Source organism: Protopterus annectens, chromosome 8.part0 (assembly GCF_019279795.1).
Source record: "Protopterus annectens isolate FY-2018-M chromosome 8.part0, PAN1.0, whole genome shotgun sequence".
NCBI lineage: Eukaryota > Metazoa > Chordata > Ceratodontiformes > Protopteridae > Protopterus > Protopterus annectens.
In genome coordinates, this window is record NC_056741.1 from 240,094,786 (window position 1) to 240,116,827 (window position 22,042).

Below are 22,042 nucleotides of genomic sequence, written 5' to 3' on the forward strand. Positions count from 1 at the left end.
TAAACTTCATAATTTTCTATGATGTTTTGTGGCTCGTTTCCAGTGGTTTTTTAGCCACTTCAGTACCTTAATGTTTGCACAATCCCCAGTGCAACAGTCTTGCCACATTATTATGCCTTTCAGAATACAGTCCTTCTGCCATTAGTATGTCACAACCAACAACGAGGTGTGCAACTGTTTCCAATTCGGTTTTACAAAACCAACATTTGCCTGTTTCTCCCACATGTTCAATTGATTTTGTAACCTGCGTGTTCATAGCCCACTATCTTGGGCTGCCAATATTAACCTTTCATTTCTTGGTTTAAATTTGCCTCTCCTTAACCATTCCTGTGTCTGTTCCTGATCAACATGAGGTTCTTCCAGAAATTTCTATACTTGCAACTATATTTATGCATTTTCCGCATTTCTTGCCTTCTCATCTGGTCCTTCACCTTATATTCTTTCTTTTGTTTTTTGGCACATTCAGTTTCTGCCTGATTTTTATCTACTTCTGGTTTGATTTCCATTCCTGTTTGATGCTGATATGCTCCTGCTATATTAAGCAGAGAAGTCATCTTAGATTTATTCTCCTCATGTTTTCAAAAGTTTCACTAAGTGTGCTGCCTGTGGTGGTGTTGCCACAGCTGCCTGTGGAGCTCATAGCTTCCTAGGTTCACAGGTGCAAACTAATGCCCTTATAAGCCTAGCCATGCAACCCAAATGTGACCCACAAATTTGATTTATATAGGTGGTGATTTACTGACTGCTTCTGTTCCTCAGAGACATAGGACATAGGAACCAGACTAGGGGTGAATATTTGATTAACCATCCATTGGCCCAAGTTGCACTTAAAAAGGGATATGAAGGAAATCTGCTTTCCATGAATGGTAAGCCTGTTCCAGAATAATAGGAATTCCCAGAAAAACACATCTGTCTCTCCAATACGTCTTATTTCTATCACAAGCAAAATTTATTTATTTTTTAATCAAGTAATTCTGATGCTATTTATTTTGCTGATGTGCAAAAGGTTCATCAAAACGGGATCCAAGATGCCCTGTATGCCAAGCAAAGATCACCTTTAAGAAGTCTGTATTATACTGAATAAAGAGATAAGACTTTAAGGCAATCAGTGTGGGATATTGGGTTTTATTCTTTCTGCAATGAAACTTTGTGGGCATTCCAGTCACTGCATACGTCTGGTCAGTACATACCAAAGGGGGCATTATCTTCTATGATGGTTCTGATTATATCAGTCCAATCCTCACTGGCCAGTCTACCTTCCAGTGTTGATGGTTATTCATACTGTAGTAGGAATTATGTTGCAAGTAAAAAAAAAAATAAAAGAGAGAAATATGGTAGGGGAGAGAGAAATCATAGAAAATATCATCAGTGCTATTCCATGTTATTATTTTACATTTAATCCAAATTAGCACATAAATATGTTAACTTTTGGCACATTCAGGAATCTGAAGTCACACAAGTCTCTTAATAGACACATCGATTACATTGCTATTATAGACATTAGGAAAACAGTTTTGTGACTATCGCCTATAAATTAAGAATTCCAAAACAATTGCAAAGCAGCGACGGTCACATTTCAGCAACAGCTCCCAAAGATTAACTGTTTTCTGGGACAGTAAATCATAACTTCATTCAATATCACAAGAAATCTTTATTTATTTAGTTGTTTATTTGCCATGGTGCCTCAGTTTCTAATTTCTAGGGCAGTCACAGAGCACTTTTTTTTAAAATAAATTATTTAGTGGCATTAAGCTAGATTCTCAGCTAGAGCGTCTTCTGCGTGGAGACATGCATGAATGGGTGTACCTTCGTTGAAGGTTGTGCATCAGGGCTGGTAACTCGGCACGTAAAAATCAACTACCAATCATTAGCGGACCGGAGTTCCTCTGTGGTGACCCTTAACCAGGAAAAGCCGAAAGACACAACAACAACAACATTTAGTGGCATTAAACAATTCAACATCTATATTGTTTCTGAATATGGGTTTTCAGCTAATGAATATTTTTAATAACTTAAATATTCTCGAAATTATCACCATAAATCAGACTAGTGGAATACTTGGTAGACATTCCCAAGGAATAATTAAGTTCCATAAAGTTGTTTGCGATAATCAGGAGTGGCTTAATTGATGATTTACTTATTTCTTTCAGTCAGGAAAAAGTTGGATAATTTGTCAGAATTAATATATCTGAACAGAGATTGGTAGGAATTTTTGGAAAGACATATATAGGGGCAGAATAAAGGTTTCTGGTAAATGAGTTATTAAATTCAATTTTTAAGTTAGAGAAAGGAATGCATCTATTGTATACCTTAAGTCTTTTATCATATGACTGCTTCACTAGTAAGTTTGTGAGGAGTATAAGAAATGGCCAAAAAATTGAGAAAAAAGGCAATGGGAGAATATACAGAAGTGTTGGTTTATGCCAGTGGTGTTTACATTTTGGTTAAAATGAGGAAGGTGTCAAGGAATGTATGAATGTCTGTGTTTCATACATGTAAGACTATACTGAATTGTGGCTAGGGTGTTTTAAACCCATTTTTTACTCACTTCATATTATTTTTGGAGAAAATTAAAGCTATAGAGAAGCTTCATTGTCAGTTTTGAATGAAAGATGGAAATGTAAGAATAGCTTGGACAGAGAAGAAATGTGCTGTGGAGACAGAGAATGGAGAAAGAATTTATGAGATAAAATAAGAGTGATGTGATGTGAGGAAGAAAACTATAGGTAAGTATGGAATATATATATCCAATAAATGCCAATGCCCTGGACCAGCTCGTTCTTACCCCCACTAGAGGTAGCAACATCCTTGACCTGGTCATTACTAACATGCGTGACCATTGCTCTACATCAATAGTCAACTCCTCCCTGGTTAGAACCGACCACAAACTAATCATCTTGGAAATCCAGACCCACCCCCCCGCACAAAGGTAACCACCATGAAAAACTTCTCCAGAGTTAACTTTGGTCTCCTAAAAACAGAGGTGGCTAACTTCATGGCACTCATGCAAATGGAAAATAATTGCATGACCACAGAATCATACACCAGTGCTGTGTATGAACACTTACACAAATGCATGGATCTCGCCATACCCAATAAAACCAAGACACTCTCCTCCAAAAAAGGAAGCCAATCTGGTGATCCCCTGTCATAAACTAACTCTACAACTGAAGGAGGAAACTGATGTGGAATAAGGTGAAGTCTCAAGACTGGAAAAACTCCCTTATCAGCCTCAACAAAAAGTTGAGATCCCCCATCAAACCCTCTAAACCTAGCTATGAAAATAGAATTGCAGCAGATAGTAAAGACAACCACAAGACCTTCTATATTTATGTAAAGAATCTAAACGATATTACCCAAATTTGCTCTGAGCTACTGCATAATGGTTCCTCCTATACCGAGCCAACAGATATTGCCAATATACTGTCTGACAGATTCAGTGTCAACTTTACCCCCCCAAAGGACCAATCACAATAAAAGTAGATTGCCAGGCACCCAGTATTACTGCTGCACAGGTTAAAACAGCACTGTCCAAGGCCAAGAATACAGCTTCTATGGGACCTGACAATATCCCTGGCTGTGTTCTACATGAACTACAGAGTGAACTGGCACCTCGTCTATGTGCCCTGTTCAATCACAGCTTCACCTCAGGCTTTGTCCCTACTGAATGGTGCACTGCTACAGTCATCCCTCTCCACAAAGGAGGAGTGACTACAGACCCTGGGAAGTATTGCCCCATTAGCCTGATGAGTCTGATATGCAAAGCTATGGAACACATCATCATGGACCTAATAAACAAGGATATAGGGAATCTCCAAACTATGGATCTCACACAGTTTGGTTTTATGAAAGGTAGATCATGCCTGCTCAACTTAGTCACCTTCTTTGTGTTAGTCACCAGAGCTGTGGATGAAGGCAAGGTGGTTCATACAGCCTACCTTGATCTGGCCAAGGCCTTTGATATCATTTCCCACTCAGGAATCATAGAAAAACTCAATAAGCTGGGCATCAACCCCTATATTACAGAGAGAACCCACAGTGTGAAAGTAGCTGACTCCAAGTCAGACTGCCAATCAGTCATGAGTGGAGTCCCACAGGGTTTGGTCCTGGGTCCTCTCATGTTTGGAATCTACTTCTCTGAAATCAAGGCCACCACAAAGGGGCTCTGGCTGACAATGTTTGTACACAATTGCAAGTCGGGAATTATTATTAACTGCCCAAGTGATGTTGACATCCTACAGAAAGGCCTCACTGAGACCAACGACTGGTGTCAGAAAAAAGATGTCGACATCCCCCTTGGGAAAAACCTGGTTCCCATGAATTACTACATCAATGGTGGTCCACAGAACACAGAAGCCATTATAAGAGATTTGGTAACACAAGTTGACAGCAACTTCTTTTTTGACCACCACATTGCCACTGTAGTCAGAAAGTCTTTCTATGTGGCATATCTCATTGCTAATGGTTTTGCATCCAGGAAGAAAGAGGTCATTGTCTTCCTCTACTCTTCTCTCATTAGGCCAATCATCGAGTACAACCCCTGTTTGGCATGTCCCTCACTAGATACCTGCAACAACTGGAGAGGCTGCAAAAGTACCTCACAAAGAGGATCCTAGGCCTTAAACACTTGTCATATATGGACAGACTCAAAAAACTCCAACTATTCTCTGTCTCATATCGCCTACTTAGAGTCAATATCTGCTTGACTTACAAAGCCATGTCTGACCCAGCTCTGTTAGAAATGCTACATTTAAAGAAATCCCAATCCCTCTACACCACACCCTCCAGACACCTCAACCTCATTACCACAATCAACAGAACATGCTGGAGGGACAGGTTCATAACCCAAAAACTGCCCATGCTATGGAATAGACTTCCCATACATGTCAACATGAGCACCTCACTGGCCCTCTTCAAGAGAAATCTTGATGAGTGGATAGGAAATCGAAAATTCACCCCAGGGATCACTCCCGTGGCTCTACTCAACAGAGGGACTGGGAACTAAGGTTGGGTGGCACAATGCCAAGGTAACCCTATGAGCTAGGCTTGTAAAGGCTCCAGGGCCATTAGCCTAGTACACACCTTTGAACCTATGAAGAATTAATGTCAAGAGGAAAGCTTGTGTGTAAAGGATGAATAACTTTAGGAGGAAGAAACCGTAGCCTCTTTATGATTTCACTGTATAAATCTGTGTATTAATGATGTTGGCACACAGTAGTAATGCATGGAAATGCCTGTTTTGCTTCATGTTATATAGGACAGTGTTATTTGCTTATGAGTAGGGCCTAGAAATTATACATGATTATATAGAAGGTTATTGTTACTGTTATAAAATGGCATATTTAAAACCAACAAAACGAAACGGACAAGCTGCAAATGAACACAGGATTTTAAAAACGTGAACTTCTTCTGAAGAAGTTCACGTTTTTTTAAATTAAAGTGAAAGAAAGCGCTAAAGCTACACCTGCCTCTATTGTATCCTGTGTTCATCTTGCTGTGTTAAGTTCATTAAAATGGCATATTTAGATATGTGCATACATATTTAACTTTAAAATGTATTAAAGTGCGGAGGGTTTATTTAAAAAATGTTATTTAACATTTGTTGACTGGGTTAGTCTCACTGGGTTAGTTGTCTCTTTTCAGGAAAGACTCAAGGTGGTATTGCTACTACTAGAGGAAATTTGGCCAAGACCTCAGAAAACATTCCCTCCTCTTTTGACAAGTAACATGGGATCTTGTACTTCCAACTGAGCCATCAGTAACTCAAGCAGATGCATTTCAATTTAACATCTCATACAAAGGACAACAAACTCAGGAGTGCTGTACCTGCACTCTCCCTGTAATGCTGCACTGCCGTGTCAAAAATCCAATCAACTGGAGTGTGAATAGAACCCACAGACCTCTTGTGCTCCCCCATCAGAGGTGAGTGTGCTACCTGTTGCACCACTTACAATAACAAATATTTTAGTATCAAGAAATATTGTGAGAAATTACTATGATTTAAATGACAGAATGGCAATATGTGGATAACTTGAAACACAGTAGTGATAGTATCCAGTTTTAAACCACAAGCAGTTACACCAAAACCAGTTTATTCAATAAAGCTTTCGGGTCTACACTCTTCATCAGTATAATTTTACAACAGAAATTAGAATTTAAGTAGGAGAACCAATTAAACAAATGCTTCAGCCCAACCCACTCACTCACTAACCTAAAATTATTTAAAAGGGCAACCCCATACACACAAGAGAATTTTTATATATACACATACAAAGAATTTAAATTCACTTTAAATATAGTGTTTAGCCTGCACTTCATTTTATGTAGGCAAAACTACTAGAAAACTCAAAGAAAGGATAATAGAACACAAGTCAGATATTAGAAGAAAGCTACAAACTAATGCTTTAAGTAAGCACATTATGGAAGAAGGAAGTAATCATATATTCAAGTTTAGGGTATTGGCAGCAGTCAATATTAGTATAAGAAAGGGAGACATTAATAACCTCCTAGAATTAAAGGAATTGGAATGGATCATTAGGCTCCAAGCAGACGTGAGTCCAGGTTTGAATAATGCTGTGAATTTAAAACCCTTATTAGTGAAGAAGCAAAGAGAAAAATTATGAAGCTATTAGCTATAGTAAGAGGGCATTATTTTATTTTTATTATCTCTTAGGTATAAATATATGCTTAAATTTATTTGAATAATGTGAATCATGCATGTACGTGTTGTATGTATATATGTGTATATATTTTAAGCTATTTTAAGATATATTTAAAGTGAATTTAAATTCTTTGTATGTGTATATATAAAATTCTCTTGTGTGGGGTTGCCCTTTTAAATAATTTTAGGTTAGTGAGTGAGTGGGTTGGGCTGAAGCATTTGTTTAATTGGTTCTCCTACTTAAATGTCTCATTTCTGTTGTAAAATTATACTGATGAAGGTGTAGACAAAGCTTTATTGAATAAACTGGTTTTGGTGTAACTGCTTGTGGTTTAATATGTGGATAACCACAACAAGAAGAACTGAAGATGATGCTTTTTCAGTCAAGATATATTTATGTGTTATTCTGATTTGATGTAAGATTATTATTTTTTGTTGAATGTTTGTTGAGAGCTTTTATTTATTTAATTACTTATTTATTCATTTATCAACATTTGTTTATCAGGATTATCCTTTTGGGTATAACTTGCTCCTTTTCAGTGGAGGCCTGAGTAGAAAAGCTCCAGGTATAATAAAAGAGCAAAATATTAAACAAGTAGATAAGAATACATAGAATTAGTTTAAGTGATTTAACAAAATGAATACAAATAAAACACAATAAAACATAAGCAAAGTTTTACAAAAGACAACAGTGCATATCAATAGATACATTTTTTGGTGGGTCATGGATAATATCTAATGTATGAATACAGCAGTGGTTCAAAACAAAAGAAAAGTTCAAGGCAAAAAAGAGAAAAACATTTGTGAGAGTGTATTTTGAGGGGGAAATGTATTTAAGTAATGTGTTAGTGAAAGTGATAGTGCACAGCAATGTGCTAGAAGGACAAGGTAAAAAGATAAGTTTAAGATGTAGCATTAGGGGCAACAGGTAAAGGTGTCATCATTGAAAGTGGTTGGCTCATACATTGGATGTGGTAGGTGTTAAACTAGACAATTAGTTGATAAATTGAGTGAGAGGAAGGTTGGGGATGGTTGACTAAGGAGATATAGCATTCTTGTAGTGAAAAGAGGATATAAGGTGTCGATGTATGCTTTGCACTGGGTACAGAGAGACATACAGGAGGGATGTCATATGAAAAGCGATGAAAGAAGACTGGAGAGAAAATTCAAGGTAGTGAACCAGAAGATATTTAAGGAAACTAGCAGAGTGCATCAAAACTAATGGGGAATTGAGGAGAAAAGTGTGGGTTTGCATGATGGAAAGCAAAACATGCAACAATGTATCCTTTTTGAAATTGAGAATGTGTGTATCCTCTTTGTAGCTGTTCTGTCTGCTTCATGTGTTGGCCATTACTCCAAATTTGTATGATGGTAACTGTTGTGCAAACAGGACAAGCAAAGCTAAACTTGTTTTATCCTTGTGAGTAGTGTTTAATCAGTTTCATCATTAAAAGACAAAGGTGAGTTTTGAACCTTGATCTACAGATAGCATATACTGTGTGGCTCAACCTGTTTATCTGATTTTTTTATATATGCATTAGCAAATGCTACTTTTATCTGTATGCACTTCTTAGAAGTTTACTGATGGCATATTCATTTTTGTCAAGGCAATTTACTATCTCAGATGCACAGCCATATTACCTTTCATACAAGTGTTAATGTTGCAACTGTTTCTTTTTACACTCTTATACTGTTATTTCAGTGAAATGTAAATGTCCTATATTCTTAATGACATGGGCACCTCTAGGGGAGTGCTGGCCCAGGTAGAGCTGACTGGTAATTCTGTGGTAAATGTGTACAAATGTTTTGGGACAGTTTCTTTGATAGCACTTATAGCAATTTGTTGATGATTTATTCCTTTGCTTAGTATAAAAATGTCATTTGGCCACCTCTACCATGCACAGCTCACACCTGTTCAACATATCAAAACATAGAGCTAGCACAGAGCTTGGCTGTGTTCTTGCAGGCACTCACACACCAATTTCACCTGGAGTGCCCATACAGGCACACGGACAAAAGTTACATGGTTCAGTCATGAGGCTTAAAGCCCATTCTGTCTCAATAGCTATTTGATACTTTATTAAAATGTCTGTTTCTCTTTCTTATTCACACGCATTCACTTACCTTTTGTGTCAGCCTAGGCTTCCTGCCCCCCCCCCCCACACACACAAAACACCCTGTGCAAATGATGATAACTGTGTCATATCCTTGTTTTCTATCTTTTGGATTCAGGGATACATAAGTTTTGTGTCTGATACTCAGGGTGTATAGCTGACTTAGTGCTTAGTACCTCTGTTTTTGTGATGTTGTTTTGCTAATTGCATTGCTTTCTTACATGTTTTTGTAATGTTTACATGCCTCCCACACCCTTACATCAACAAAGCTGGACCAAGCCATAAATAAAAGTGGGAAAAGGCTGAACAATAGGGAGAATTTTTTAATATTTTGGTCTTGCAAAATTAGTTGATATAATCAAACAGTTTTGCATTTCTATTTTAAGATTTTTCTGAGTGATGTGAAATCTGAAACTGAAATGTGTGTCATTAATGTATGACTTTTGTCTTTAATGATTTTCCTGTACAAAAGTGTGAGGCAAAACTGAGGACATTCTGTGACCATCGGTACCTTTGAGAGGTATGAATGTGTGATGCTTTGATGGCTGAGGCCTATTACTTGATAGAGGACACATGTATTCACATATGTCACTGTTGTCACATGTTGAAGTCATTGCTGTAAAAGTCAACCACCCTTTACTTATTTACATTAACAAATAACAGTATGTAAGACTATGCCATTTACTTGTATTTGTACACATCTTTTTAATATTACAGGTTCAGCACTTACCTTGTAAATTTGACAGTTGCTATAGTTTTAATTCAGGACTGACTCTGTCTGATGGTAGGAGTACACAGCCATTACATGGATAGGTAAAGGATATGAGCACTTCCTGACATCAATTTTACTGCATATATGTACATAGAATTAATGTTTTATCCCCTTAGGTGGTGAGTGTGCTATGCATTGCCTCTTAGCCAGTCTGAGGTCATATTGAGCATGCCTATGTCTGACAACACCCACAGCAGCTGCTGGTTCCCCCTCTGACTCCTTGCCTGCATTTGGCTGTGGTGACCTTGCCAGTAGTGGTGGGATGTGTGCCCCTTCTCTTTGCTGGTTCTGTTGAAGTTGTTTTCTCAGGATGATATTGTGAAGCATGGCATAGGCAGTGAAGATTTCAGTGCATGTCAATGGATTGCACTGCAAGGCTCCCCCAGATGTATCTAGGCAATGGAACTGTGACTTCAGCAGCCCAAACACAAGCTCTATGATATTATTTTGTTTGAGCGTGTACCTCATTATAGCATTCTTCAGTTGGTTTGTGTGCATTTCTGATGGGCATAATCAGACATGGTTCCAGTACATAACCTGCATCCCCTCCCCCAGTAAATGACCCTGTGGGATATTAACCCTAATAAATATCTCATACAGTTGAGAGCTGTGCCAGATATGTGAGTCATGGTAACTGCCTGGGTTGCCAGCACACACATTCAAGATAATTCCCTTAGAGTTACACAGAACTTGGCAGTTAATGGAGTGGAAGCCATTTCTATTTATGTACACCATTCCCTATTCTCAGGGTGGTGCTTTGATTTCTATATGTGTACATTCTGTGGCACCTAGTATTTCAGGGTAGTGTGCTACAGGGTAGAACTCCTGCATATTTGTGGCCCTGTCCTCAGGTATACAGGCAACATATAAGCAGTCACTAGCATATTGGAGCATAGCATTCAGGAAGTGATGTAGGATCCTGGATGCTGATGCCTGTAACACCCCCAGCATGTCCCATGTTGGTCTCTGAAAGGTTCCTGTAGCTAAAATGTTAAGTGCTACATATATCTTTGTCTCCACTGGTATTGTTTCCCCTAGATTTACCCTTGATCTGCGTTGAAGATGACAGAGGTTGCAGAATTCCTATAGTGTGTCTCTCTCCACCCTGTAGTGCTCTAAAATTTCTACCTCATGCAGATTGTGATATGTTAAATGGGATCTAAAAACTCTTTGCCTTCTTGGCCATAGTCTATTAACAGCAACAGCAGCATAGACATCAGCCTGTTGCACATTTTGTGTAGACTCCTTTCCATAGTTGTATTCAAATAGGTTTTAAAATTCACATGGAAAACCAGCACTGAGTCTATGTGGTTGCTTTATAGCTTGTTGAATAGCTCTTCCATCTTGGATTGATTAACATTACAGCTGTCTATGCTGTAATTAGCATACCATGGTGTTTACTGTGTTTGTGCAGCTCTATACACTGTGTAGAGCCACTTACTGAGTCTGAAATGGTGCGCTATCATGTGTGTGTGTCATGGCGCAATGCACACACAGTCTTAGCAGATCTATTTAGTGCTTTAGCTGATGCCAGTATTTTAGCTTTCTTCTGTTTATTTGTATCTTCTATGCTAGATATGCAGTTAAAATCCCCTACTAAAATTAGACAACCCTTCTAATGACTTTGTAGTAAGTTTAAATGATATTTAGCCACTCTTACACCTATTCCAGGGACCCAATAAAAATTGTCTAATGTATAGAGTTTGCAATTATATTTAATTATTACAAATGTATACATTACTTTAGGACCATTAAAGGATTCTATGAGTGGCATTACAGTTGATTTTCTCCAAAGTATAGCAGTTTTTTCCCTCTTTTTGTAAAAAGAAGCAGATGATAACACTTCATAACCTAAGTTGTTTAAATATTGTATATCTTTATCTACCAACAGAGTCTCTTACAGGAATATAATGTCTCCTGTATTTAATTTTAGAAATCGTGTTAATTATTTCCTTTTGTTGTCATTATTTAGTCCATTTACATTAATAGATAATAGATTAAAACTATCCATATTGTGAATTTAAAAAGATTTCTTTAAAATATGACATATTTATCTGCCATATTAATTTAATTATGTATAAGACTCTAATATATTCCTTAGACACTATCTTGACATTCCAGATTTTTTTTAATTCTTTCTTTCAACAGACTAAACAGACTAAACTACTAAAATTCAAAGATAAAAGACAAGAACAGTCTATAACTATAACTGTATATAACACTAATGAAACACAACCTACCATGGATATAAAAGTTCCTAGACTGTCTATTGAATAATCAGACTATTGAACTATCACTCTATCTAAGAACACCTAAAAATTCATCTAAAAACTTGTCAAATGTTACTGTGACTTACAAGTAATTAATATAATATTATATGGAGGTCAAAATACTATACTTTAGTTATATAACTTTACATTTAAAACTATTCCACCTTTACTACATACAAGTTTAATAATCCTCTTCTATTAATCATAGACATTAAATAATCTAACAAATAGTATGCTATATACCTGTTTATATAACAGTAGTTTAATTTACCCATTTAATATTCCTTAATTGTTCACTCATTCAACATTATTATAACTAGATCTCTAAATAAATAAGAATAACACAGTGGGACCTGAAGAGGTAAAGACATCTGTGAACTTACAGGTCACAAGTAATCTTATCACACTAAACTACAATACAAAATAGAGATCAATGTACATATATAATTATCATGTCAAAAAATATCCATATATTTTATAACTGTAACAAAAATCTCTGAATTAGTTTTTTAAAGTACAAATCCCTATATTTCAAATGTCTATAATACTCTTCACATGTAAAATATCAAAATATTTAAAAAAATGTTAGGTTATTAAACTACTTCATAAAAATATGCACATTACTGAGGTCAAAGAGAATGTCCTGCTATTTCTGTGGAGTAGAAAAAAAAAAAATTATAGTTTATATCGTATTCAAAAGTTACAAAGTGTTCAATTTAAATCCATTTTCCTTTTCTGGTTTAAAGCATATTGAAAAATTTGCTTTACTTTCTGTCAAAATGAATGCATTGATTCAGCAATAAAACATTCATGTTTCAACTTTGACTTATGAAATTAGTTATTTCATGTAGTCTTAATGAATCTAATAACATTCAACATGTAAAAAGCTTCAAAGCTCACATAACCAAGCACCAAATTCAGCGTTTATATTATTTTGAAGTATTTTCTATGTAAAGTGTATGAGATCTTGTACATTCACATTTCTGTCATATGCAGGTATATGCAATAGACATCCTTCTTAAAAACAGTTTGCTATTTAATTATATTTTGCCTTATTTTCCCACTAGTATTCTACCTTATTCTATATATCTTGTATTTCTAAAATCTCCCATCAATCATCAGTTCTTGATTAAATATTATAGTATGTGTACACGTCTTAATTTACTAATATTGCTCTTTTATTAATCTTACATAGTAGATATTGCATTCCTTCTGTAAATGCATATTCATAAGATGTTTACTCTTATTAATTTTAATATTACAAACAATCATGACTATATATATAACATAATTCCCAGCTTATTCAATTTGAATAGATGTATTTAGCCATTGTGAACTGCTGTTCTTATCTAAGCTTTGTATGCTGACATCAGAATCAGGTCTATATTACAAGCTCAAAAGCTTAAAAGAGTGAATGCTCTTTTATCAAGCTGTAAACATCAAAACCACTAAATAGTGAAGACACGGAACAGCGATTTTTTTTCCCAGGGAAAAAAATCGCTGCTCCGCAAAAAAAAAAAACAAAAACAAAAAAAAAAACAAAACAAAACAAAAACAAAAACAAAAAACAAACAATCAAAAACAAAACAAAAAAAAAAAACAAATGTAAACGCAAAATAAATTGCTGTGCACCCCACTTAAATATACCAACTCAGAGATCACACCACAGTGGAGGAAATGGCAAAGTCCCTAAAATGGCCCAGTGATTTTTTTTCCCTGGGGAAAAAAATAATTGTTCCGTGTCTTTGCTATTTAGTGGCTTCAATGTTTACAGCTTGAAAAAAGAGCATTCACTCTTTAAGCTTTTGAGCTTCAGATATAGACGCTCAGAATCTGGCTACAGCATGTGTAAATGACAACTCACAGCATACAGTTGCTGCTAATTTCCTCTGTAAGTTTCTCCATCTTCTTAGTTCCTTTAACCTGCTCTAATCAGTAACAAATATCTAACTTTACTTCCTTCAATTAATATGTACAGTTAATATGTATAGTTAAAGTTAATAACACCGCAGCATAAGCTGTGAACATGTAAAACATTAGCAAATTACACATTACCGCATTACTCTCTCTCTCTCTCTCTCTATATATATATATATATATATATATATATATATACATATATATATATATATATATATTATAACATTACTATAGCTTTTGTCTTACCAAGCAAGCCTTCACTTCTAAGAAAAGAAAAGAGGTGTTATTTTGAGTAAATATCTCACATATATACTTGAGAAAGGAAAAAAATTGAAAGTTAGTGATGAACTTTGACCCAGATTTTCTTCAGCACAGCTCGAGGTGAGAAAATTGCAACATTGTGAATATAAGCTTTCCCGCAGTTGTTTCATAAATGACCTGTGAAAGGAATGGTTATGCAGGAACAAGAAAAACAAAATCACCAGCACTTTAATACTTCCAGTTAGCATATTACTTAGATATGATTTAGATATGATAGATATGGTTCCCATGAATTAGCACATTGATGGTAGTCCACTGAATACAGAAGGCTTTATAAGAGATCTGGGAATGCATGTTGATAGCAACCTTTCTTTTGATCACCACATTGCCACTGTGGTCAGAAAGTCCTTCTATGTGGCACATCTCATTACTAAGGGTTTTGCATCCAGAAAGAAAGAGGTCATTGTCTCCCTCTACTCTTCCCATATTAGGCCAATCATTGAGTACAGTGTCTCAATTGGCATGTGCCTCACTAGACACCTGCAACAACTGGAGAGGCTGCAAAAGATTCAATTGGGATAATGGTTAAGGTGTTTACCTTACAGGCACAAGGTACAGGGTTTGATTCTCATCTTTAAGAAACCTTGACAAGTGGATGGGAAACAGAAAGTTTACCCTGGGATCACTTCAATGGCTCTGCTGGACAGAGGCACAGGGAACTAATCTAAGGGGGCAGCGAAAGCCAACACATTCCAGCTAGCCTTATAAATGCCTTTGGGTAGATAGCCTAGTACTTACCTATGAACCTATAAATGGCTTTGTCAAGATTTCTTGCTCTAAGAGGTTGAGAGGTATGCTGGAAAGGCCACAGAAATACCTCACAAAGAGGATCCTAGGCCTTAAACATTTGTCCTATATGGACAGACTCAAAAAAACTCCAACTATTCTCTGTCTCACATTGCCTACTTAGAGGTGATCTCTGCTTGACTTACAAAGCCATGTCTGACAAAGCTCTGTTAGAAATGCTACATCTAAAGAAATCCCAATCCCTCTGCACCACACATTCCAGAGACCTCAACCTCATTACCACAATCAGCAAAATGTACATGTACACATTGCCACTGTAGTCAGAAAGTCTTTCTATGTGGCATATCTCATTGCTAATGGTTTTGCATCCAGGAAGAAAGAGGTCATTGTCTTCCTCTACTCTTCTCTCATTAGGCCAATCATCGAGTACAACCCCCTGTTTGGCATGTCCCTCACTAGATACCTGCAACAACTGGAGAGGCTGCAAAAGTACCTCACAAAGAGGATCCTAGGCCTTAAACACTTGTCATATATGGACAGACTCAAAAAACTCCAACTATTCTCTGTCTCATATCGCCTACTTAGAGTCAATATCTGCTTGACTTACAAAGCCATGTCTGACCCAGCTCTGTTAGAAATGCTACATTTAAAGAAATCCCAATCCCTCTACACCACACCCTCCAGACACCTCAACCTCATTACCACAATCAACAGAACATGCTGGAGGGACAGGTTCATAACCCAAAAACTGCCCATGCTATGGAATAGACTTCCCATACATGTCAACATGAGCACCTCACTGGCCCTCTTCAAGAGAAATCTTGATGAGTGGATAGGAAATCGAAAATTCACCCCAGGGATCACTCCCGTGGCTCTACTCAACAGAGGGACTGGGAACTAAGGTTGGGTGGCACGATGCCAAGGTAACCCTATGAGCTAGGCTTGTAAAGGCTCCAGGGCCATTAGCCTAGTACACACCTTTGAACCTATGAAGAATTAATGTCAAGATGAAAGCTTGTGTGTAAAAGATGAATAACTTTAGGAGGAAGAAACCGTAGCCTCTTTATGATTTCACTGTATAAATCTGTGTATTAATGATGTTGGCACACAGTAGTAATGCATGGAAATGCCTGTTTTGCTTCATGTTATATAGGACAGTGTTATTTGCTTATGAGTAGGGCCTAGAAATTATTCATGATTATATAGAAGGTTATTGTTACTGTTATAAAATGGCATATTTAAAACCAACAAAACGAAACGGACAAGCTGCAAACTCAAAATAATGAACTTAACACAGCAAGATGAACACAGGATACAATAGAGGCAGGTGTAGCTTTAGCGCTTTCTTTCACTTTAATTTAAAAAAACGTGAACTTCTTCTGAAGAAGTTCACGTTTTTTTAAATTAAAGTGAAAGAAAGCTACCTCCCTATTGTATCCTGTGTTCATCTTGCTGTGTTAAGTTCATTAAAATGGCATATTTAGATATGTGCATACATATTTAACTTTAAAATGTATTAAAGTGCGGAGGGTTTATTTAAAAAATGTTATTTAACATTTGTTGACTGGGTTAGTCTCACTGGGTTAGTTGTCTCTTTTCAGGAAAGACTCAAGGTGGTATTGCTACTACTAGAGGAAATTTGGCCAAGGCCTCAGAAAACATTCCCTCCTCTTTTGACAAGTAACATGGGATCTTGTACTTCCAACTGAGCCATCAGTAACTCAAGCAGATGCATTTCAATTTAACATCTCATACAAAGGACAACAAACTCAGGAGTGCTGTACCTGCACTCTCCCTGTAATGCTGCACTGCCGTGTCAAAAATCCAATCAACTGGAGTGTGAATAGAACCCACAGACCTCTTGTGCTCCCCCATCAGAGGTGAGTGTGCTACCTGTTGCACCACTTACAATAACAAATATTTTAGTATCAAGAAATATTGTGAGAAATTACTATGATTTAAATGACAGAATGGCAATATGTGGATAACTTGAAACACAGTAGTGATAGTATCCAGTTTTAAACCACAAACGAAGTTACACCAAAACCAGTTTATTCAATAAAGCTTTCGGGTCTACACTCTTCATCAGTATAATTTTACAACAGAAATTAGAATTTAAGTAGGAGAACCAATTAAACAAATGCTTCAGCCCAACCCACTCACTCACTAACCTAAAATTATTTAAAAGGGCAACCCCATACACACAAGAGAATTTTTATATATACACATACAAAGAATTTAAATTCACTTTAAATATAGTGTTTAGCCTGCACTTCATTTTATGTAGGCAAAACTACTAGAAAACTCAAAGAAAGGATAATAGAACACAAGTCAGATATTAGAAGAAAGCTACAAACTAATGCTTTAAGTAAGCACATTATGGAAGAAGGAAGTAATCATATATTCAAGTTTAGGGTATTGGCAGCAGTCAATATTAGTATAAGAAAGGGAGACATTAATAACCTCCTAGAATTAAAGGAATTGGAATGGATCATTAGGCGCCAAGCAGGCATGAGGCCAGGTTTGAATAATGCTGTGAATTTAAAACCCTTATTAGTGAAGAAGCAAAGAGAAAAATTATGAAGCTATTAGCTATAGTAAGAGGGCATTATTTTATTTTATTATCTCTTAGGTATAAATATATGCTTAAATTTATTTGAATAATGTGAATCATGCATGTACGTGTTGTATGTATATATGTGTATATATTTTAAGCTATTTTAAGATATATTTAAAGTGAATTTAAATTCTTTGTATGTGTATATATAAAATTCTCTTGTGTGTATGGGGTTGCCCTTTTAAATAATTTTAGGTTAGTGAGTGAGTGGGTTGGGCTGAAGCATTTGTTTAATTGGTTCTCCTACTTAAATGTCTCATTTCTGTTGTAAAATTATACTGATGAAGGGTGTAGACCCGAAAGCTTTATTGAATAAACTGGTTTTGGTGTAACTTCGTTTGTGGTTTAATATGTGGATAACCACAACAAGAAGAACTGAAGATGATGCTTTTTCAGTCAAGATATATTTATGTGTTATTCTGATTTGATGTAAGATTATTATTTTTTGTTGAATGTTTGTTGAGAACTTTTATTTATTTAATTACTTATTTATTCATTTATCAACATTTGTTTATCAAGATTATCCTTTTGGGTATAACTTGCTCCTTTTCAGTGGAGGCCTGAGTAGAAAAGCTCCAGGTATAATAAAAGAGCAAAATATTAAACAAGTAGATAAGAATACATAGAATTAGTTTAAGTGATTTAACAAAATGGATACAAATAAAACACAATAAAACATAAGCAAAGTTTTACAAAAGACAACAGTGCATATCAATAGATACATTTTTTGGTGGGTCATGGATAATATCTAATGTATGAATACAGCAGTGGTTCAAAACAAAAGAAAAGTTCAAGGCAAAAAAGAGAAAAAACATTTGTGAGAGTGTATTTTGAGGGGGAAATGTATTTAAGCAATGTGTTAGCGAAAGTGATAGTGCACAGCAATGTGCTAGAAGGACAAGGTAAAAAGATAAGTTTAAGATGTAGCATTAGGGGCAACAGGTAAAGGTGTCATCATTGAAAGTGGTTGGCTCATACATTGGATGTGGTAGGTGTTAAACTAGACAATTAGTTGATAAATTGAGTGAGAGGAAGGTTGGGGGTGGTTGACTAAGGAGATATAGCATTCCTGTAGTGAAAAGAGGATATAAGGTGTCGATGTATGCTTTGCACTGGGTACAGAGAGACATACAGGAGGGATGTCATATGAAAAGCGATGAAAGAAGACTGGAGAGAAAATTCAAGGTAGTGAACCAGAAGATATTTAAGGAAACTAGCAGAGTGCATCAAAACTAATGGGGAATTGAGGAGAAAAGTGTGGGTTTGCATGATGGGAAGCAAAACATGCAACAATGTATCCTTTTTGAAATTGAGAATGTGTGCATCCTCTTTGTAGCTGTTCTGTCTGCTTCATGTGTTGGTCATTACTCCAAATTTGCATGATGGCAACTGTTGTGCAAACAAGACAAGCAAAGCTAAACTTGTTTTATCCTTGTGAGTAGTGTTTAATCAGTTTCATCATTAAAAGGCAAAGGTGAGTTTTGAACCTTGATCTACAGATAGCATATGCTGTGTGGCTCAACCTGTTTATCTGATGTGTTTCACACACTTGTACATTTCTGAGTTGTTTGTACATGCATTACTTTCAGATGTAGTGCAATTATATAGTTTTCAAATAATGCAAGGGAGGTTGGATGTTACTGAACAGAAACTGTGAAAAATGTGCTGCTTTCTTACATTTAAAATCTTGATAAATTACCTCTACATTTTGTAAGTCTAACCAGACTGACACACACACACACACACTAGAGGTAAAGGAGTCTGAATTGTGTTGTGTTTTCCTTCTCCCTACCAGTAATCATTCACAGTTGCAATCCATAAGCAACAAACACTGAGGGTGTGCCTGCACTATGTTTACATTTGCTACATGGAGTCAAGAATTTGGGATTCAATTTTAACGAGTTCACACCTCATTTGCATATTCACCATGCTCACAAGACTGAATCTGCACTATAAAAAAGGAACCATGTAGCTAGGGAACCTGAAGTTGAGGAGTCTTGTTTATGTGAATAACACAGAAGAAGATTGATATTACTTTGGATTTATCTGCACAGAAGACTACTGATCTTGATAAGGTATGATTTCATTTTTCAGTTGTATATTGGATATGCTCAAATATCACTTAGAAAAATATTTTTTATATATGCATTAGCAAATGCTACTTTTATCTGTATGCACTTCTTAGAAGTTTACTGATGGCATATTCATTTTTGTCAAGGCAATTTACTATCTCAGATGAACAGCCATATTACCTTTCATACAAGTGTTAATGTTGCAACTGTTTCTTTTTACACTCTTATACTGTTATTTCAGTGAAATGTAAATGTCCTATATTCTTAATGACATGGGCACCTCTAGGGGAGTGCTGGCCCAGGTAGAGCTGACTGGTAATTCTGTGGTAAATGTGTACAAATGTTTTGGGACAGTTTCTTTGATAGCACTTATAGCAATTTGTTGATGATTTATTCCTTTGCTTAGTATAAAAATGTCATTTGGCCACCTCTACAATGCACAGCTCACACCTGTTCAACATATCAAAAACATAGAGCTAGCACAGAGCTTGGCTGTGTTCTTGCAGGCACTCACACACCAATTTCACCTGGAGTGCCCATACAGGCACACGGACAAAAGTTACATGGTTCAGTCATGAGGCTTAAAGCCCATTCTGTCTCAGTAGCTATTTGATACTTTATTAAAATGTCTGTTTCTCTTTCTTATTCACACGCATTCACTTACCTTTTGTGTCAGCCTAAGCTTCCTGCCCCCCCCCCACACACACACACACAACACCCTGTGCAAATGATGATAACTGTGTCATATCCTTGTTTTCTATCTTTTGGATTCAGGGATACATAAGTTTTGTGTCTGATACTCAGGGTGTATAGCTGACTTAGTGCTTAGTACCTCTGTTTTTGTGATGTTGTTTTGCTAATTGCATTGCTTTCTTACATGTTTTTGTAATGTTTACATGCCTCCCACACCCTTACATCAACAAAGCTGGACCAAGCCATAAATAAAAGTGGGAAAAGGCTGAACAATAGGGAGAATTTTTTAATATTTTGGTCTTGCAAAATTAGTTGATATAATCAAACAGTTTTTGCATTTCTATTTTTAAGATTTTTTCTGAGTGATGTGAAATCTGAAACTGAAATGTGTGTCATTAATGTATAACTTTTGTCTTTAATGATTTTCCTGTACAAAAGTGTGAGGCCAAACTGAGGACATTCTGTGACCATCGGTACCTTTGAGAGGTATGAATGTGTGACTCTTTGATGCCTGAGGCCTATTACTTGATAGAGGACACATGTATTCACATATGTCACTGTTGTCACATGTTGAAGTCATTGCTGTAAAAGTCAACCACCCTTTACTTATTTACATTAACAAATAACAGTATGTAAGGCTATGCCATTTACTTGTATTAGTACACATCTTTTTAATATTACAGGTTCAGCACTTACCTTGTAAATTTGACAGTTGCTATAGTTTTAATCCAGGACTGACTCTGTCTGATGGTAGGAGTACACAGCCATTACATGGATAGGTAAAGGATATGAGCACTGCCTGGCATCAATTTTACTACATATATGTACATAGAATTAAGGTTTTATCCCCTTAGGTGGTGAGTGAGTGAGTGTGCTATGCATAGCCTCTTAGCCAGTGTGAGGTCATATTGAGCATGCCTATGTCTGACAACACCCACAGCAGCTGCTGGTTCCCCCTCTGACTCCTTGCCTGCATTTGGCTGTGGTGACCTTGCCAGTGGTGGTGGGATGTGTGCCCCTTCTCTTTGTTGGTTCTGTTGAAGTTGTTTTCTCAGGATGATATTGTGAAGCATGGCATAGGCAGTGAAGATTTCAGTGCATGTCAATGGATTGTACTGCAAGGCTCCCCCAGATGTATCTAGGCAATGGAACTGTGACTTCAGCAGCCCAAACACAAGCTCTATGATATTATTTTGTTTGAGCGTGTACCTCATTATAGCATTCTTCAGTTGGTTTGTGTGCATTTCTGATGGGCATAATCAGACATGGTTCCAGTACATAACCTGCATCCCTCCCCCAGTAAATGACCCTGTGGGATATTAACCCTAATAAATATCTTGTACAGTTGAGAGCTGTGCCAGATATGTGAGTCATGGTAACTGCCTGGGTTGCCAGCACACACATTCAAGATAATTCCCTTAGAGTTACACAGAACTTGGCAGTTAATGGAGTGGAAGCCCTTTCTATTTATGTACACCATCCCCTATTCTCAGGGTGGTGCTTTGATTTCTATATGTGTACATTCTGTGGCACCTAGTATTTCAGGGTAGTGTGCTACAGGGTAGAACTCCTGCATATTTGTGGCCCTGTCCTCAGGTATACAGGCAACATATAAGCAGTCACTAGCATATTGGAGCATAGCATTCAGGAAGTGATGTAGGATCCTGGATGCTGATGCCTGTAACACCCCCAGCACGTCCCATGTTGGTCTCTGAAAGGTTCCTGTAGCTAAAATGTTAAGTGCTACATATATCTTTGTCTCCACTGGTATTGTTTCCCCTAGATTTACCCTTGATCTGCGTTGAAGATGACAGAGGTTGCAGAATTCCTATAGTGTGTCTCTCTCCACCCTGTA